This window comes from Leiobunum rupestre, chromosome 3 (genome assembly GCF_980474605.1).
Source record: "Leiobunum rupestre chromosome 3, qqLeiRupe1.1.hap1, whole genome shotgun sequence".
Lineage (NCBI taxonomy): Eukaryota > Metazoa > Arthropoda > Arachnida > Opiliones > Sclerosomatidae > Leiobunum > Leiobunum rupestre.
In genome coordinates, this window is record NC_143386.1 from 24,320,725 (window position 1) to 24,333,301 (window position 12,577).

Below are 12,577 nucleotides of genomic sequence, written 5' to 3' on the forward strand. Positions count from 1 at the left end.
TCAATCGCAAGCTTTCGCTGCATAGCACAGAAGAAAACTGAGCGGTCTTATGTTTTTCGAAAGTAATATCAGTTCCCAATAGAAGACCATCGTAGCCCTTAAAATAAAGGAATCACAGATTTTAACGAGATCAGATCCCTAGTAAAATAATATTTTTTAAAGCAATTTTTTTCAATCGACCATAAAATTAAATGGTTTTGCAAGAGATTAATCAGTAACTATTAAGAGCTTTTGCAGTCATTTCAAAATTAAATTTTAAATAAAAAGTTCAACAACTTTAATTGCAGCATGACGGTGCTTCGGCACAACAACAATGTGGAATATCTGAACACCTATAAGATAGCTAGAATTAAGCCTGCTCGACTTCTTAATATGGGGTTTAGTCTTCAATCACGTATATGGAACGTTTTATTGAAGTTCTCAAGAGAATAATCGTACATGTAGCTGGCCAACTCGTCTTTTCTGAAATGATTCAGAGGTTATTTAGCAATATGGTTACTCGGGCCTAGATCAGCACAAGGATGAACAATTGAACCATTCCTGTATTAATTATTTTGACTTTTTGACTGTTTGATGGAAACAAATCTGACACTTTGGTAAACTAAATAGCGTTATGCTTATATCTTAATTAAGAAATGTATCTGCAAAATTTTTTTATGTTCTTGATGTAATATCTCAGTAAAAGTTGACCTTTTCCCATGGAAGCAGTTTTATTTGTTGGCTCAAAAGGAGGCTCTATAAACTGCTCGTTAAATATTTCTGTCTTACGCCTTTCAGTTAATTTTTTTTTAAACTACGAAATCTTTACTGGTTTTTCTGAAACTTTGAAATATAAAATTAAAACAAATTAGTCAGCTAGCTTGGAATATAACCATTGGGAGATAGCTTAAAATACCAGGCCTTTGACCATAAGACATATACCGTAGCTTTTTGGTTAAATCCTGCCATTTGGACGTTGAGACGATAATCGTCACCCTATGCGCACAATAAATGACAATGCTAAATGGGCTATACTGAAAAGATGAATATGAGATACAATTTAATGCAAGTAAGGTCGTTTCTTAAAGAAACAAAAAATCTCTTAATAAATGCTTTGGAAAAATTTAAATAGTAGTAATACTATTAAGAAACTAGGCACCACTTAAAGCCTAAGTCAGCGTAACAGGGTGATTGCAAACTAAAAGCACCCTTCACTTAATTTAATCGTTATCCTCTGCAGGTAAAACAAAAGAAAACGAGGCTCAACTGAAGCCGTCAATAAATAAACCTATAGAGTAAGCCAGCTTCCAAACACTCTTGTATTATGTATATTATATTAAAAGACTTTCTTGACTTAGGTTTTTGGTAATGTATAGAGGATCTTGTTAAGGCGTAGTACTCCATTTGTAGATTTTTTTCACCTTATTAATTATATTAAATAGTTTTTTTAAATATAAATTAAAGAACATTCTAGTTGAAAATTAAAACGTGTGTGGGATAGAACAACAAATCCCTTGACTATAAATAATCATTTGAAATTTCTTGACTTATCTTGTATTTGTACTATTAATAGCATTATATTATAGTTCTTCCCAAAAACTGCAAAAAGATATGCACCAAATTTTTATTTTTTAGTAATGCAGAAATTATTCAATAAAAAATATATGGGTTATATTTATTTTTTGTATATTATTATAAAGGTAGTGGGTGCAAGCAGTAGCTTATTCCCTCTAAGTCGGTGGATCAGCGGGGTGGACAGGTAGGCTGTGGCAAGCCTTAAAAATTTCATGAATTTCCACAAATCTTACCAAGGACAGCTAAAAAAATACAAAAGACAAGTAAGTGGTACCTTATGAATTCCTTAGAGAAAACAGATAAATTTATATTTTAATGTGATTACTACAGAGTCAAGTGTTGTCAAAAAGAGTCACATCGTTAAATTTAAGGGACACGAAAATTTTCAAACGATTAAAGGGGACGTTTAATTACTTTTTGTTATATTTTACACGATATAACCTACTTAAATTTACCTTTTTTAAATTTATTATATTAATTTTTAAAACAAAAGTTTAATTTACGTCTTTTTCGAGAACTTGCATCCCATGTGTCCAGTCGAATTTCGTGAACCTCTTGAAATCCCGATGTACTCTAAGGAAAATACCACAAAGATATATTGAAAAAGAAAGCTTATTAAATATTAAATATCTTCCAGGAATAAGCGATTATAACAATACCTTGATGAGAAATAATGATTACTTTTTAAATTAATTTAAACTCTCAAAATTGTTACCTCTGCGAGAAGACTATTTTCCCTAGGAGGGGTTTTAAAATAACCGTGTTTGTCTGGGCTGCGAACGCGAAAGCATTTTCGGGGCAAAGTGTAATCACTGCGTTAGCAAATTCTTGGAATTAGGGAAAAGCTTTTTCCAAAAGAGCCCCCTTCTGGTCATTGGGTGTAGCATAAATATTTTGCCATTTGCATTAGTATCTGGTTAGCGTTCTACCACAGAACCACGGATACATGTTACGCTTCACTGAAAATTATAAACTTTTACCAGGAGAGTTATATTTTGGCTTGCCATCTTCTTGTTTTCTACATTGTGAATTAACGGTTTAATAAATTTTTACTATTTTCTGTCAACGAGAAGACGAATATTAACACTTATTTATCATTTTTTTGATATTTTGTTTATTAACTGTTGAAGAAAGCCGTCGAAGATGATCGAAAACACAGCGGGAAAGAAAAAACAAAGAAATGTTTTTTACTTTAATCCCTCAGCTATATTTTTGAAATTATTTTTAAATGTATTCCTCTCGAGTTTAAATATAAAACCCCTTTACACTACGTTTCAGTGAGTCAATAATTAATCAGCTTTCAAGCATGTAACTTTCTCTTATTATTGTAATAAATTAAACCAGTTTATCGTTTACACTAGTTCATGTTCATCTTTGTGAACCCCGCTGCTATAAAACTTCAACAAGTTATGGGCCAAGCACGCTACTATCTATGATGATCAACTGAACTAACTTGCTAAGAATTATAATTCCTGCCACGATGGAAGGTCTTCTACGCCATGACGTTGTGAAGCTATTTGGTTAAAAAAATTGGAGAAGCTGGAGAAGGCAAGTCTTTGTAGTCTTGACTATACGAAGCGCTTAGAGTATTATCACCGGAAGTCGTACAGAACCAGTACGAAACGATGAGACAGTGGCGATGTTTTTTGCAGCCCTAGAAAAATAAAAAGTTGCGTCCAGTACCGCCCGTACTGTCATCTGGTCAGCGGTATCCGGGAAGGTCCAGAACATGATTTCTGATTGTGAAACACCAAGGGAAATCTGAAATGAACTCTGGGAAATCTTAGATTAAAATTCATTCAACCGCCTCCGGAAATAACGCGCTCAATTGATTAAAACGACGAAAGCTGCTGAACATCAAATGGCCACCCATCTTGCACAAATGCGTTCCCTATGGTCAGACATGAGACGACAGAAAAGATGGAAAAGGACATTTATTTTGATGACTGGTTCCTGATCACCTGCATTTTCATGTATGTACCTCAAGACGAACACTGAGCGTTTGGGATGCTCTGGGACACATTGCTTGAGGAAAAGCAGACTGTCGCTGAGTTGGAGCGCTTACTGATTGGTCGTTCCACACGTGATGTAAACGTCTTTGAAGGGTCATTTGGTCTTCTAGCTCGTCGAGATGGTAGAAGAAATGGCAATAGCACTGGCAGTATTTCAATAGGTGCAGCCGAGATGTTTCAAATACAAGACGTTTTGACATCTCTTGAGGGACTGCACAGGAGGGAAAAAACCATCCGGAAATCTTAGAACAGGAGAAAACCGAAGCAACACCGGCACCAAAAACAGCGGTGGTCGTTTTGCGGAAAATAGCCTGGTTGCTCATACTATGGCAGACACTGTCCGATATTTCAACCCTGGAGCTACACAGCGCATCGCCAATGACGCTACGAATTTCATTCAGTTCAGGAGGATTGACAGTCCAGCCACTCTACAAGTTGGAAACAAAGCTCTGGTGACAGCGGACGGCGAGGTTGTCATTCGCGTACGTTTTAATGTCAGAGAGTTCGTTTGCCATATCAGCGGTTGCGCATGCAACTTAATCTTTCTTCCTGGGAAAGTCGAGGCACTGTTTCGGGTGGATATGACTGTGGAGCTGCAGTAGCCATCGAGTTCCATATATCTGGCCACTAATCCAAGAAATGAGAAAAAAGTGGACCTCCAAGTCTGGTACGAAAGATTGGGTTACGAGACTATCAATAAAGAGACTGACTCGCCCAGCTTTGGCACTCGGTCGGAAGCCACGAAAAAAGGAGAACGAATTCATTGAGGTCTCTGGGGGCCATGACTGACTCCATTAATGAAGGGAAAGCTCTACAATCTTCTCTTCAAAGATGAGTTCTAAAGCATTCGTATAAAATATTTCTTGGTGAAGAAATCTGAACTCGTGGATAGTTTCTAGGACATTATCGCATTCTACATAAATCATGGTAAACCGTAAGAGAGCTTATCACGGATAACGGGACCGAATACGTCAATGATGAATTTCACCGAATAACGACGTAAGAAGTTGGCCTGAAGCATCTAACCTCAATGCCTTACACTCCTGAGCCAAATGGAGTAGCTGAACGTGAGAATCGAACAATCATGGAGTCTGTTCAAGATTCGCTGTGTTTGAAACCCGATCTACCTCCAAATCTGTGGGCTCAAGCTGTCAACACGATGACGTCTATTTTAAATTGCCCAGCCGCATTAAAAGGAAGACACTGTACGAAGTATAGACTGCAAAGCCAAATTCTTCAGTCAAGCATTTGCGAATTTTTAGAACCAATTGTTACGTTCATGTGCCAAAGGAGAAGCGAAATAAGCTGTCTAAGAAAGCTTTGAAAGGCTATCTCTCGTTGGTTATGAAGATATCATGCATGGATATCAGGTCTAAGTTCCAGAGCTAAATGACCTCATCCGATCTTGAGTTGTTAAGTTTGATCCTAAGAAGTGTATGCTGTAAACTAAACCTGGATAATGTACGAATGTCTCTAATCAGGTAGAAGTGAGTTCCGACGATTCGGATTGCGAAGAGGGACATCCGGATTCTTCGATATTCCCTAAGACGTGACATCCGGATTCTTCGATATTCCCTAAGACGTGACATCCGGATCCGAAAATATTCCCTAAGACGTGACATCCAGATCCGTCGCTATTCCCTAAGACGTGACATCCGGATCCGTCGATGTTCCCTAAGACGTGACATCCGGATACGTTGATGTTCCCGAAGACGTGACAACGAGACCCGTCGAATCACCCACTGCATTTTCCAGTCCCGCCTTCCGAGATCGTTCAAAACTTAGGACAAGGGAAAACACTTGCTGTACCTGCATGCCTGTAGACAAAGTTTTCCTGATCTGCGATAATATCGCAAATTGATAGCAAGACGTATATCGTGAACATTTGGTGAAAACCCTGCCATTTGGAGGTTGAGACCTCAGCCAAAATTCAATAAACAGAAGAAGTTGGAGAGTAGTTACCCAGTACGTACAAAACACATATATCATTTAAGAATACGATACAAAACACACGACGCCACACAACGACGCACGAGCAAATACACGACACAATTTCATACTCAATTGTGAAAACGCTTCCGTATTTCCAAAACCACGTAACCGCAAAACCATGTATGCAATAAAAATAGAGATATGTGGTTTCCGCTGCGAACAACAGAAAGACACCCTTCACACACATAGACACGGTGATTGTAAAATTCTCCTTGGGAACATTGTTCCCTCGGCGAGGTAAAAATTACATTTTGTTATTATGATGTTTACTGAATAGATCTAGAAGTCTTACGCCGTAATTATATCGAAAATTCTTTATTTTCTAGGTATATAAACTGCAATTCACCAGCGATGAAAGATGGGAGTGATCCAAAAAGCATCTAAATAAATGGAAACAACAACTTCTGGTTTAAGTGAGCAAATGCGTTCTAGAGAAGACGTGGAGAATGGTCCACCCATAAAATTGTTACGATCCGTACTGGAAATATTTGACGATGCCGAAGACGAAGTTGATGAGCTTACTTTGTACATTGGACATTCATTACCACGATCAGGCTTGAGCACAGCAGTGGTTAACCATAAACATGTAGTTAAACGAAAGTTAACGGTTTTTAAAGATGGCGCAGAGTTTGATCTTCTAGAATTCTGGCAGAAATCGATCCAATTCCCTTAACTAAGGAAAATGGCTTCGTGTTATTTCGCCATTCCAGCTTTTGAAGCGACTGGTGAGGAAACCATCTTTTGTACTAGAAATACTTTGAACCCTACTCGTACCGCTATCAATGGATCGACATTGTCAGACATAACATTTTTACATTAGAACGTCGCCAATTATCCCAAGTTTTAAAAATAAATCCATTTCTTAACATTGCTAACATTTCTGATTTCCTTGGTAAGTGATTGCCAATATACAACGACCATACGTAAAATTATAAAATTGGTATGACACTTCCTATTCTCAAAACGCAACTTTTTTTTGATAATCTGTATCGCCAATCACCATAAACATCGTTATGTGATTTACTCTGGGCTTATGGATTCGGGACCTATTTTCAACTTGAAACTATGACTTTTTTAGTCTCGTATATAATGCCACAAAGAGAAAAGCCAGTGGCGACTTTCCTGTTCCGAATCCTCCAGTTATGTGCGGTATGCAAGAGACTATCACATATGTTCATTTTGTTTCTTATTCAACGACCTATTATTGAATAATATGACTTCTTAGCTTTAGGTAAAGGCCACCAATATGGAAAAACTATTTTATCTACGTGGTGTAGATAAACCTGTCACCTGATTTAATGGCTATTAAAGTCCTCTTGGTGACTAAGGCCTAAGGTGGTACCAAGGGTAGTAGCCTCGCTGATTATTATAATAAGTATTATTTTTATTACTATATACAGGTAACTTCAGGAATCCTTAGAAATATACGGATAGACGGAACATTAAAAGTTGAAAAATTAATTATTTTAATATTAATTAATATAATTAGGCCTTGTAGCCTAGTAAAGTAGTATTTTAAATCTCATTAGTCCCTTTGATACTTAAATTGTAGAAACTGTGGTGTTTTTAAATACAAAAATATTTTTCTATATGAATAGTTAGTTTAACCTCATTTTAAATTTAATTTCCTACAAACTTTAATGTATCCAGCTCCTAATCAAGTACTGGATCACCCGACGCGGTTAAATTATTACTCGAGGTTCTTTCTTAATTACTCGACTCGAATCAGATAAAATTTCCTCTAAAACAAGTACTCGAATACTAGATGATAAAAGTGGTATTCGATAAACGACTCGATTCCCTGCAGCCACGTCTTTATTTTCTTTCGGTATATAATCTGCTAGAGAACTAGAATAAGTGGTAGTGTACAAAAATATTCTTATCAAAGGATGTCTGCAGCAGTGAATGTCATTCCCTAGAATTTCGGTGAATAAAAACTGTGCTTAATTTGAAAGTTTATAGCAACCCCTATCCGGGCTATAAACTTGATTGCGTTTAGATGGCTTATATTCGCGTAATTTTTAAAATTTCAATGTAAGGCGAATTTTTGACCGTTTCCCTGTTAAAAATTATAGTTTTTTAGTCCAATTCAAGTCATATTTACTCGTCAAACCCAAACTAATTGCAGCTCTTGAAGTTATTTTCTTTTAAATTTAAGGTCTCGAGCCAAAAAGTACAGGGGTCCTGACTGAAAATATTTGTTAGAATTTTATTCCCTAACAAGGATCTTATGGTGTCATAAACCAGTTCTTTGCGTAAGACCCTTGTGAAAGCGCATCTAGGGAAACTGCCGTCATGCCATCAGCTCAAATTCCGGATGCAGAAGGACAAAGACATCTTCAAATAGTTCACCAATTTTTTAAAGGTTATAGACGTTAGTTAAGCTCTGTTTAGCTTACTTTATGTTGAAGACAGTTTTAAGTAAATACATTATTTAGTGATGGTCTAAGGACACGATGTTTATACTCAGCCTTACAACGTTAATGAATTATGAGACCACTAACTTTTATTTGTTGTATTTTTACTGTCTATTGTTTTCAAAGGCTGCGACCAATTTTAGGTTTCCTACTGACCATATGTCAAGTTTGCCTTTTTCTTAGAATCAACTTTTAGAAAATATTTATTCATACATTTTCGAAACCCGGTTTGTGTAGCTAATGATCTAGAAAGAAAAATTTATATCGTTTCCAATATTCGTTCGACAAACTCACGAGGTATTATATCGATTCTCGGCAAGTAAAATCAGTCTGTAGCAAAGGTCAACCTTCCAATGACACAAAATTGGAAAAGAAATTGTATCGCATCCTAATAAGGCGTTGATCTAAAACCAATTCTAATATTAGTCCATGAGCCACATACCCAAAATGGGACTTTTCATTACCACGTCGGGTGGCTAAATTCCAATGTTATTTTCATAAACAGGGATACTTGTGATATAAGAAAATAGGTGGTGTGGGGCTCTATCGTCCAGCTATCCAAGATGGTGGCTTTCGTTTGATGTATTGCACATCGAAGTTCGACCAAAAGAAACAGAGATATGACCTCTTTCAGAATCTCTATGGCCACCATTTTGAAACAGCCGCCATCTTGGCTAGCTGGACGATAGAATCCCACACCACCTATTTTCCTAAATCTCAAGTACCCCTGTTTATGAAAATAATATTGGAATTGAGCCACTCGAGATGGAAATTGAAAGTTGGTCTGGCTCATGGACTATATTAAAATGTTTTTTAAAATGTGGTTTAGCATGACTAATTTTATCAAAACTCATCCTTTTAAACTCGTTTCATGGAAAACTGTCCTCCTTGCGCACTCTGGTGGAAAAAGCATTACACTACCACTTGCCTTTAAACTAGTTTATTAATCCTAGAGTAATATTTTGAATTGAAAACAATATTTCCTTTAGTTTTTAGTCTACATGCAAATGGTAGAGATAACAATGTAAAACCAAATCAGCACCACGCATTTGGTATTTTAATTATAATAATCAGCTAAGCTAATACCCTAGGCACCAAGTCATCGAGCAACTTTTAATGCCTTTACATAATTGGCCAGGTTACAATGCTAACAAACTTTAGAACATTAATTAATAGTTAATAAACTTTAGGTCAAATGGAAGGAATTCATCTGTTATTTCGAGTTACCTGTAATACAGCAAAAGCCTTAAGTAAAAAATGATTATGTTTTTAACAAGACCCTTTAGACCTACTAAGAATAAATAAATGAAAAAATTTCGGAAAGGTCTTTTCTCCATGCCAGCTGCATGAAACAAACAAATAATTAAACCAAAATGTTGTGAAATTTTCACCTTTTTAAAAATGACTGGGTAAGGCGTGAAAATATTTTGAGGAAGTGAAAAGGAAAAAATAAATAGTTTAAATATTACAAATTATTTCTGAAGTAAGGAAATGTAAATTTTATTAATAATCAATACATTTTAAGTCAAAATTTCAGCCAAAGATTCCAACAAAAATTGGTTTATCCCTTTAGGGGCTAATCAATTACTATCTCGGGAATCTGAAATTTAACTTCCGCTATAACTATCCTATCGTTGAATTTCAACGGAAGCCCAAACGTCAAAGATGTATGCTGTATAGCGACCACCATGCAATAATTTTTGAATTATTTCACCTTATTTTGCAATGGACTGCTTACATGTAGGGCACCCTGGATGCATATTAGAATCATGTTTGTCCGTTTAACTTATGAGGGTTAAACCAGTCTTCCGTTGGAATCACTGGATAAAATTTAAACTTTCGATATATATGACTGTTGGTATATTTTTAAAATTGTTATTTTAGCATTTCATTTCAAAGAATCACATCTATTATTTTTCAAATTGAAAACTTAAAATACAAGTTTGACATACGATAATTTAACTAACTGTTTATTCACTATTATTATTGTTTAGAAGTTTTTTTATCTTAACACAACTCCTTATTTATATAAGGTAGTGTGTTAAGATGTAATAAAAAGATGTATCTGGAGGCTCTTAAACAAACGCGGTAGTTCGGTTGATAGGCATAAAAGATCCAAAGAATAAGTCAAATTACAGAAATTTAAATAATATATATAAGCAAGACGCAAAATGTTCTTACGTTTTGTTGAATTTTTCCATTAAAATGCAAGTGTGTGTCACCCATTCTGGATAGTTTTTCTCAGCGTACCAATAATACTGTAAATGAAACGTTAATGAAGAAAGTTTATTTCGAATTAAGAAAAAACAATTATTCGTGTGAAATTTATAGAAAATGAGTTTGAAAACTTAAATATCAAACCTACTCGACCAGAATATTTAATTGTATTTTTACCTTTTCTATTAGTATTTGTAGAATTTTCTATATATGCGGGATTCTACCAGACCGCGGGAGAACTTTTTGTTTCTACGCTCGCTACCTATGCTATAATTAGACTGACTATAGTTTTTAATAATTTTATATTTTACTACTATGAATTACTCTATCGCGCATTACGTGCTATGACTATTACTATTATACTATATTCTAAACAAATACTACAAGGTGGTTTTAAGTTTTAAAGTTTTACTATTTTATTTTTTGCCCTATGGTTGGGACATTTTCTGTCCCATGACTAACCGCTCCCAGATCTTGTTTCAATCTGCTATACATTTCTCGCACGAAACCCAAGTCGTCCTTTTGGCGCGAAAATGGTGGTCAGCGCGCTCGGGAAAACCAGGCCGACCCTGGAAATTTTCCAAAACGCACCTGCGTTTCCTTCTATAGAGCGCTTTCGATACGACCTGGGTTTTTTCTACATTGTCTGAGAACGGATATTGGAATTTTACCAATAAAATACAAAACTTGGAAAATACATACATGAAAATACTATTACAATACACTAAAATAATTATTACAATACACTAAAATAATTATTACAATACACTAAAATAATTATTACAATACACACTAATAATTATTACAATACACTAAAATAAAATACTAAAACTAAAATATTACACATTGAAATTATTCATTTTATACACTATTATTAATTAACAATTAACACTAATTACTTTCAATTTAATTAGCTTGTTGGCTAAGTTTTCTACAGTATTAATGATAATCTTGAAATTCGAATCGTGGTCATTTTACAAGTAACTCAGTTAACTTACTCGTTAATTAATTGATGTAACAATGAAATCTGTTTTACTCTACTGTGGTTGAAGACATTAACAAAAAAATATATAATATTGGGGAATATACTTCTATGGAGCCCAAAAAATGGTTTAAATGTTGGCAGATACAACGAATGCATTTACCCATCACCTCTGAAGCATTTACTTTTATACCTGTTCCCCCTTTGGATTTCCCAATTGAGTTTTTTCCGAAATCTAGCAAGCTTCTTTACTTAAATTAATCTAACAGCAATCCACTTTTAGTGTTGGAATGATTGAATCCACTGGTGCTTTCAGCATTCGTATAGTTCAAGTTGTATTTCCCCGTTAGAAATAACACTACGAAATGAATTTGTCTCCCACATTCAATACGTAGCTTCAGGTTTAAAATTATCTTATTCCTCAAATCTAATAATAATAATAATAATAATAATAAGCTAGGCTTATACCCAAGGCACCACCATAAGCTCAAGTCTTCGAGCAGCTTTTAATTCCTTTGAACAGGTGGCTGGGTTACAATGCGAAGGAGGGTGCTGGCAAGCCCTGAATGCCATCACGCTAGCCAACAGCTCCCTACAATTACTATTACTACTACCACTTTTTATGGGAAGGGGAAATCAAAGATCTACACGATATAGTTCAGTCTGCAGGACCAAACCTCAAACTTCTCGAAGGCGAGGACTCAGTGGAAATCATAAATAGTAAATAGACCGAGTGACCTATTCGTGTCCCTTAACGGATTAAAGGGAGTTAAAAATCAACAAAAAGTGCTATAGTTTCCCGCACTAATAACAAGTAAGTATTGGCGAAAAGTATACCTTCCATGCTAAGTTCATACTGCTTTAACCGAAGAGGTTTTAGAAGTGTGAGGTCAAACTTATATATTTTTTAATAATTCTTGGCTCATTTAAACAATCAATTATAATGAAAACATAAATTCAATCCTTTTTAATTACAATCATTTTTACTGACCAATAGAAACCTCGACATAAATTATAAATCTTACCTCGTTTATTAGAACTTTGAACACAGTTTGATTATGTTGTGATTCCATTACTGTAGTTTCATGGTCTTCGATGTCTTACGTCATAAGTTAAATCTGGATACATGCAGAAGAAAATTAAAATACCTAAATATAAAGGTTTTTCCTGAAAGAAAGGAGGTTAAGCTCAAAGAGCTTATGATTTCCAAATCGTAACTTTTACGTTTAAACTAATGCACGTTCCAGGTCTTATTATGCGCCCTGAAGGCCTATCGGCCGAAGTACCGCAAATTTTCCCCCAATAAAGCTTAGTTTTCTCCCCCACTTCTTGGTCTCTTTACTTGTTCGCGTTTATACTCCGGTCAAATATATGGTTATATAAGGAAGTTCAATTATAATAAT

At 35.3% G+C, this 12,577-nt stretch overlaps 1 long non-coding RNA gene across 1 annotated transcript; it reads right to left on the minus strand.

Annotated features, from left to right (window-relative positions):
• On the minus strand, window positions 1–12,292 carry LOC149949859 (uncharacterized). Its single transcript, XR_016479983.1, has 3 exons — window positions 12,200–12,292; window positions 10,157–10,233; window positions 1–97 (listed from the first exon to the last, which is right to left on the minus strand). It is a non-coding gene; the product is annotated as an uncharacterized LOC149949859 (long non-coding RNA).
• Window positions 12,293–12,577: the final 285 nt, after the last annotated feature.